The sequence below is a fragment of the Pleurodeles waltl genome, unplaced genomic scaffold (genome assembly GCF_031143425.1).
Source record: "Pleurodeles waltl isolate 20211129_DDA unplaced genomic scaffold, aPleWal1.hap1.20221129 scaffold_127, whole genome shotgun sequence".
Lineage (NCBI taxonomy): Eukaryota > Metazoa > Chordata > Amphibia > Caudata > Salamandridae > Pleurodeles > Pleurodeles waltl.
Window position 1 is genome coordinate 1 of NW_027149833.1, and position 8757 is coordinate 8757.

The 8757-nt window shown below is 48.5% G+C and overlaps 1 long non-coding RNA gene across 1 annotated transcript; it reads right to left on the minus strand.

The window, feature by feature from the left end:
- Positions 1-244: 244 nt before the first annotated feature.
- LOC138273945 (uncharacterized) lies at positions 245-1305 on the minus strand. Its single transcript, XR_011200310.1, has 2 exons — positions 1169-1305; positions 245-542 (listed from the first exon to the last, which is right to left on the minus strand). It is a non-coding gene; the product is annotated as an uncharacterized lncRNA (long non-coding RNA).
- Positions 1306-8757: the final 7452 nt, after the last annotated feature.

An 8757-nucleotide genomic window follows, 5' to 3' on the forward strand; every position in this document is an offset into this window, starting at 1 on the left:
GTTTGCATGAGAATAGCATTACAAACGCATGCCACTGCATGTGAACAGCATGACAAACTGCAAAACTCATTTTGAAGTAAATCACTCAAAAGTAGAGTGACTCTCTTTCCGCAAAGCATTTCGGTACCTCTTCGTGCGTACTAAACGCTATAAGAATAAAACACTCATCTGCACCTACTTTTCTCCTCTTGAGAGTCAAACTTCTGCTGAAGAGTGTCGTCGACCCTTCGAAAATAGCCCACGGTCTTGGGGTCCAGCCGAGGCGGATACTTCTCATTTGTTCCTTTCTGGTCTTTTGAGGGGTTCTCTTCTGGGTGCTGCTGCCCAAGATTCTGATTCTCCCTAGCTTCTACACTGCTTGAATCCACAGAAAACTGGGATGTTTTTTCCCGCTTCATTCTTTTCTCTTTCTTTTTAGAGTCACTCTCTGCCTTACTGCAGTCTTTCTCTTGAGGGTGCCCTGCTTCTGAAGACAACTTCTTCTTTTCCTTGCACTTAGATTTCTTCTTCGCTCCCATTATCATCTCGACTTTCTCGGTAACCTTTGGTAGAAAGAGAAGAGTATTTGGGGGGGGATCAGAATAACAGAGAAAAAGTACATGGCAGGTAAAAACTGAGCAACCGCTAATGGGCGGTTAGTGTCTGAATTAGCAGAAATCACCACTCCGAACCCGTTGATGTCATTTCCAGGGACGAGCCCAATATCTATGGAACTTACCCGTGATACCAGCCACTAATGTCAACGACAAACATTTAAAAATGATACAAAAGAGAAAAGTAATTGACCAAAAAAATGCAAACATTCATCCAGCATTGTTGCCCAGGGCATCCCATGAGGTAAGTTTAATGGAAAACCTCGAGCTCAATTTGCAACACCAGCTACATCGTTTAGATTCAAAGTGCAGTACAGCACGTGTGTTGCAGCCTCTGCATGCATGTGCATCTCTGATCAAGATCCGAGGGGGAATATCCACCCCACAGGAGTTAGAACCCAAAGGCACGCATACACGTAAATAACCCACAGACAACCCCTTCTAAAATACACGAATACCGCCCCCTTCACCCAGCCCCAAAATAAATAAAAAATAGGCTCCAGGATCATTTATATCCTCAGACATATGGTCAACACTGCACATCCTTGTGCTCCAAAAGAGAAATCTTAAATTACCTTGCTTTCGATTATGGGTTATTCAACACGTGAAGCACAGGATAGGCAACCGTACAGCTGAGTTACACTGATTGACACAGGGCGGTACGCGTGCAGTCGGCATAAAACTCTGTGATTGGTTAGAAAGAGCCCTCGCCCCCGGAAATGCAACCTACCTGCACCGGAAGCGCTTTGTCAGGACATTGCCCTGGGACACATCGTTCCGGAAGTTATCGCCTAGCTTTTGCTTGCTTGTATAAAGCTGTTTGTGGTTGGCGTGGAGAAGTTAAAGAAATATATTTAGCCTTTTTTCCACTACTGGAGGTGGATAAACGTCTGCTCTTTCTGCTTTTTGATTAAAACAGAGGTAGAATTGTAACTATAGATTTAAATTATATAAGCCTGTACTGCCAACCATTTGACTCAGTCTGCTATTCTTTCATTCAAACGATAAGGAGTACAGATTTATTGGGCTTTTTCTGCTGCTTTTCTAGGAAGCCGAGAACTGAACCCCGAGCAGGGGGAGTCTGGGAAGGTCCAATTGATTCTTCCTCCAGCGCTCGTTTCCCGTGTGCAGCGCATTCGCCTGCATTAGGTGGGGAAGCAATTGGCCGATCAACTCCTTTTTGGCACTCCCGTGTTCTGGCTAAAAGCAACAGGAGCTCCTACTTAGTAAGGCGAGCTGCCCCCCTTGGCCCCTCCTGGGAGCACAGCTTCCCACTTCCTTCACAGGCTGCCAAACCCGACCTGAAAGTTTTGCTAGACTTTCCCAATTCACGTTGTGTAAAAGGCTACTACTCATTGAGCTCGTTTACCAAGATAGTAACTTGTAACCTGCAGGTAACAAAAAGATCTCTACAGCAACATCATTAATCAAATGACCGATTGTGAAGCTCTGCGCCTGGCTGTCATGAAACCTCCTGAATGGGCCACTTAGGTGGAAGAAAAAGGAAAATTGGTTCTGCCAGAAACTTCTAACCCTCTCACAATTGTAACTGCTGACTCAATCCCTTCCCCACTATTAAAACAAGCATTGGCAAAGCCAATAGGTTTCACCTATGTGAATTCTATTAACTTTGTCGTTTTTTTTAATATATGAAACTAACAAAGCCAATAGTTTTGCATAGGTGAGACCTATTGGCTTTGCCAATGCTTTTTCCTTTTCTTGTGTAAGAGCAGAGAGTACTGAGAGGGGTTTGGGGTTTCCAAGAGGTCTGACCTGTGCGGGAGGGGGGGGGGGGTATAATTGGCAGCAACTATTTTGTGTCGCACACAGTAATTAAACACTTACACTCGTTAAATGCAGAGGTCCACTGGAGTCGCGGGCAACATTCCTCAACTCCCGAGCTCTCCACTTTAATGAATAAAAAAAAACACCGCACCCCGGAAGTCCTTTCTCTTTCCGGGTCCGTGTTCTGTGGCCGGTCGAAAACAACTAGACTGTCACGGAACATTACATCCCTCCTCAAGTTGGATCAAAAAGTTGTTATGCACACAAAGTCTTTTAGCTTCTGCCTGGGTGGCAGATTGGGTCTCAAATTGTACCTCCCCGTTTGGGATCTGGCCTCCCCTCTCTGGGTCGCTGGGGCGGCACTCACTGGTTGTCTCAAACCACTTAGTCCAGCCGCCAGTGGCAGTTCACTCTCACGATCTTGTTCAGGGCTCTCGGTGGCTGAATAGTCAGGGAATTGATCCTCCTCTTCCTGATCACCGGAAATCTCCCAAAACGTCGCTTTCTTGAACTTCGAGATGTTCCGTGTCACCGGATCACTCCCTTTCTCTGCTGTCACCATGGTCCTGGACACACTCGTCACTGTCCATACTCTAGGTTCATAGGGTGTGCAGAATTTCCATCCAGGCTTCCGATCTTTGAAAATCACCTGATCGCCGATTCGAATGTCTCTTGTCCTGGCTCGCCTTCCTCTGCTCACTTTATCATTGACTTCTTTCCTCTTGGCTTGTGTCTGCTTCGGGTGATAGGGGGTGGTATTTCGCCTTGGCCCGGCAAGCATCAGCGACCAAGGAGTCTGGCCGGTTGTACAGTAAGGGGTCCCTCTGTATTCTCGTAAGAACTGATGAAGGCTGAGTTCCAGGTCAGCGGTTTCTAATACGGCATTTCTAAGGGCCTTGTTAAGCGTGCACATGAACCGCTCAACCTCTCCGTTGGCTTGAGGCCATAGCGGCGTGATTCTTCTGTGCCTGATGCCCAAACGCCTCATCATGTCCTGAAATTCATTCCTGTGGAAGGGTGACCCATTGTCCGTCTTAATTTCCTCCGGGAGACCGAACATGGCGAAAATACTTTCAAGAGCTGGGCCCACCTGTGTGAAGGCAGTGGACGTGATGACCTCAACGATGGGGTACTTGGAATACCTATCTATGAGCACCAGAGTGGTCCTGCCGTCCGGAAAACTTCTGAAGTCCAGACTGGTCTGGGCCCAGGGTTTTGTACAGGCTTCTTCTGTCAGGATTGGGGCTGGTGCTTCCGGGCTAGCGGTTAACTGACATGCTGGTCATTGCCGCACGCATTGGTCCACTCCCTCTTCGAGTCCAGGGAACCAGACCTTCTCTCGCATACGCGCCTTCATCTTTGTCATTCCTTGATGTCCCCCATGGGCTAATAGGATCACACAATGTTGTAGTTCGCTGGGTATTACGAGTCGGTGACCTTGAAGAAGACCATCTGCTGTTGAGCTTAACTCATTCCGGACTCGCCATAATTTTGTTAGACGCTCAGGCTCAGCTGGGGTCCACTGATCCGTGTTCCGGAGGAACTGGTGCCATGACCCGCCTTCCAGCGCCTGCTTCACGCGCAGCAGCACCGCATCTTCAAGAATCACTTCTGAGATCTCCTTCGTGCCGAGGGTTTTGAGACAACTCCTCTGGGCGAGCGCATGCACTTGCGCCTCAGTGTCTGCTTCGTCTTGATTGGGGACTTGAGCCTGGTCTGGAGGGTGCAGAGACAGGAAGACCGCGGGGTTCTTGGCCCCTGGTTGGTACACCACCTCCATGCCATAGTGTTGCAGCTGGATGGCCCATCTTTCGATCCATGGAGGAGGATGTGGTGCACTTCCCTTGAACAGGGGACAAGTGGTTGATGGTCTGTGACCACTCGGAAAGGTCTTCCTTGGAGGTATAGGTGGAAATGCCCACTTGATTGCCAAGGCTTCCCTCTCGGTCTGGGAGTAACGTTGCTCAGTTGGCGTCAAGGCTTTACTGGCGTACGCTTAAGGAGCCCACCGACCTGGTTCGCTTTCTTGGGCCAGCACTGCCCGAGGCCCACTGGGCTCGCATCAACAGTCAGTTCGGTCTTCTTCACCGTGTCAAAATATGCCATTGTAGTGTCACACAGGAGAGCCTTTTTGAGTTCTTGGAACGCTTCTTCTCAGCTCCCCCATGCCCACGGTGCGTCCGCTTTCGTGAGTGCCTCTGACAGCGTGGCCAGTCTTGGGATGAATCTGCCACAATATGTTACCATTCCCAAGAAACTCCTCACTTCAGTCACAGTTTTTGGGGTGGGGGCTTTTCTGATGGCGCTGGATTTCCGGGGATCTACTTGGATGCCTTCCTGGTTGAAAACATAACTGAAAAATTCTATTTCTGTCTTGAAGAAAACGCACTTGTCTCGATGGAGAGTAAGACCATGTTCCGATAACCTTTTGAGGGTGTCTCTCACCTGCCGATGGTGGTCTTCGGTTGTTGCGGAGTATATCAGTATATCGTCGCTTACGTTCATTACGCCTTGTAAACCTGACAAGGTTTGTCGAATGGCATCTTGGAATACCTCCGCCGCCGATGATACGCCGGAACTCAGCCGCTTGTACCTCCTCAGCCCAAGGTGTGTCGAAAACGTGGTGATGTACCTGCTTTCCTCCGCCAATTGAAGTTGGGGATATCCAGCGTTTAGGTCTAATTTGGAAAACCACCTAGATCTGTTTATATTAGCTATTACATCGTCTATAGTTGGTGTAATATGCCTTTCACGCTTAATGATTTGGTTGGGCAACCTCATGTCGATGCAAAGGCAAATTTTTCCTGGTTGCTTCGGCTTCTCCGCAATCACCATGGGCGATACCCAGGCAGTGGGTCCGGATACCTTTTCAATGACTCCCTGTTCTTCAAGGTTGGCCAGTTCTTGTTCTACGAGGAGTCTTAAATGGAATGGTATTCGCCAGTGTCGCAATGCAACCGGTTTCACAGCCTTGTCAATGTGTAGCTTGATCAGGGCAGCTTTAAGGCAGCCAAGGCCTGCAAATAGCTCTGGGAATTCTCTTAGCATGTCGTCGATTTGGCACGACCGTATACATCTTGCAAACGTTACCAGGCCCATCTCCTCTGCCGCTTGACTGCCAAGCAGTGTCCACCTCTCTGTCGACCACATGGAATGTAGTGGCTATCGTCCTTCCCTCCGCCTGCACTGTTACTGCCATGCGTCCTTTTAGCAGTAGAGGCTTGCGACTTCAGTAGGTAAATATTTTGGTGCTCGATGGTGCCAAGGGTGGACGGGGTTGGAAGCGGCGATATTGTTGCACTCCCATTACATTGACTGAGGCTCATGTGTATATGAGGGCTTTGACCGGGGATCCTGCTACTTCAATCAATCACATGGCCTGAGGTCGCCAGTGCCTCTTTAAATCATTAGTAAATGATATTAGAAATACTTCTTCCTCTTCCTATTCTCCTGGGGATGAGTCCTCTAATGCATGGTGCGATGATGGGTAATTTGCTCCCCGTGTCATATGGTCATCTAGTGATAGTTGTTTGACTGCTCTGATAGGTGGACGCCTCCCTCTTGATCCTCTTCCTCTCACTCCTCCTTTGCAGACAGCTGCAAAGTGATTCAATTTTCCGTAGTTGGAGCATGTCCTCCCTTGCACCGGACAGTCTCTTGGGTTGTGTTTATCTCTCCCACAGTATTCACATCGTCCCCCTGACTTGGTGGGGGCATATTGCCTAGTTTTCCTCCTTGTTTGGGACGATTGGATTGCGTCGGCACGTTCTGTTTTGACCACCGGGGTCCTCTCTGGCATGTGTGATATTGCCATGTCCATCTCCGCTGCTCTCGCCGCCGAGAGATCATGGGACCGTGCCATGATTAATATCTCATTTAGAGTGATGTTTGGTTGTCTCAGTATTAGCCCTCTTAGTGTCTTGTTCATGCATCCCTGTATTATTTGTGCCCGTACCTCTTTCTGTTGATCATCGTCGGTGCACGTACTTGCCAGTTCCCGGAGGCAAGCATTAAACTGGTCGATGGAGTCTCCTTCTCTCTGTCTCGCTTGCCGTAGTTTGAATCTTTCGAAGTTTGGATTCAGTTGTGGATCGAAATGTGCATTCAAGGCCCTCACCGCTGCCTCGTAATTGTCATGGGCACCTGTGTTTGGTAGGTGTCTGAAGAGTTTGTATATTTTGTCACCCACAAAGTGTAGGAGCAAAAAACTTGACTTCTCCATCCTTCTCACAGGTGGCCACAAAGTAGTTCTCCAGGAGTCCAACCCACACCTTCCATCTAGGTGATGCTGTGGCGGGATCCGCAAGCTCACTGAACGGCGGTAGTGCGCCTGTCATTGTGTGTTGTGGCAGTTGATGGATGGCGGGCGCCGGTTCATCGGCCATAACGCATGCGCTATGCGTGTTCGTTGTCCCAGGCTTACCTCTCACAGTTTGTTGTGTCGTGGTATGTCACAAGCTGTTGACGTCTTGGTTGGTGCAGTGTCACTTTATGATGTGCTGGAGTGTGACGTTTTCCTTACTTCTCCCTCCTGAGTTTGGTGTATCCCCCTGGTGTGGGTCTTGACACGCCCATCTGCCTCTTCCTAGCAGGTATTCATGCGCAGCACGTGGTCCCGAATCTGGGCGTCCTGCATCTTATCTGGACACTTGTGTGGGCATCTGTCTCACAGTCACGCTATCCGTAGCCCAAATATCAGCAGCACTTGTCCTTGTGGGTGGTCTGGCCTTCTCCCCGTATATATGCCACAGCACGCGTTCAGCTCGTGTCTACAGGTGTGCTAAAGACCACCCTCGTCGCCAGTGTTATAATTGGCAGCAACTATTTTGTGTCGCACACAGTAATTAAACACACTCGTTAAATACAGAGGTCCACCGGAGTCGCGGGCAACACTCAACTCCTGCGCTCCGCACTTTAATGATTCCAAAAAAACACAGCACCCCGGAAGTCATTCTCCGTCCAGGTCCGTGTTCAGTCGAAAACAACTAAACCGTCATAGAACATTACCTGGGGGGGGGGGGCAGCTTTGTGGGGGATATAAGGTGTGTATTCAAGGCTCTGATTGCTGTCACTGGTGACACCCAGCCTGTGTGGACTCTGCAAGCCCGACATGCCACATGGCCTGTCACACCCGGAATGCCCACTTTCATCTTCCCATGTCCCGGAGCATGCCCCGGGCTGAGAAATTGTCCTGAGCATGGAATGTGGCAGGATACGAAAGGTGGATAAGCAGTCTATTTTATGTTACACAGCACGCTGCACCTCCTCGGAGTCTATGCTGTCTCAGAATTCTGCCTGCACCATGCATGCCCTGGCACTGACGCTGCTTGCGCTCTGTGCTGCAGGCTGAGCATTCCCTGCACAAGTACTCTTCTAAAGATTTATAAATGCGCACATATATTGCTTGTGCCAATGTACATTTGTCAGTCTTGTGTTCCATTGGGCACCTCAGGTAGGTGTCTCAAGCTTCACTATGGCCCACAGTAAGGTGAGCATTAATGTAGGCAGATGCATACCAGTCTATGCACAGAGCAGTATAATAGTTGTGCACATGTTTACACTATAGAGCACTTAGATGTTATGATGTCATTCTATGCAAATGACAGAATTTGTAAATGCATGTGTCTTTACGATAGGATAAGGGATGATATGTGTAGCACTGTGCCATGTGGACATAACAATCACGCAAATCGGTCCAGGCACCAGGACACAATGACTGGATGTTTATTAGTCTGGAAGGGCAAATAGTGAGACAGATTGGGCTGACAGACCTAATAAGCTGTTAAAGCCAGTGTGTTACATTGTCTAGACTTTGCATAGCATGCCAACGCTCTGCACCCCTCTCCGTCCCTGTGTGTGGTGACATCAAAACTTTATGTGCATTACTCTGTGCACTGGTACACATCTATTTTAAGTGTATCCATTTATTTCTTCAATTATTAAGCATTTGAAAGCACTACGTGACTCATTTAGGATATTTCACTTCAGAGCACTTGACAGTGGGGTGAAAAAATGCAACAGTATAGTCTGGTGGAAACTTACTCAGATGTGTTGTTGGAGTGTGGGGGTAAACTAAACATGCCTGAAAGTAAGTTAATTTGATAGATATGAAAGCGCGCAATAACAAACAGCTATGTAACATTCTGTGCAGAGGGTGACATGTCTCTGCCACTGCTTCTCTCTAGAGTGTTGTGCACGGTTTGAGTGAATGTTGTTAACCACAAGACACTTCTGGGATACATATTAGCGTGGAGAAGCAGTTAAAGGATTCCCTTTAATAATAGGCGAACGTGTGCTCGTGTGAAGTGGGTCGAGTTTGCGCCGCATTAAGCTGCAAAAAAAAGCAATAAGCTAAAATAAAGAACAAACGGTTGGCGGG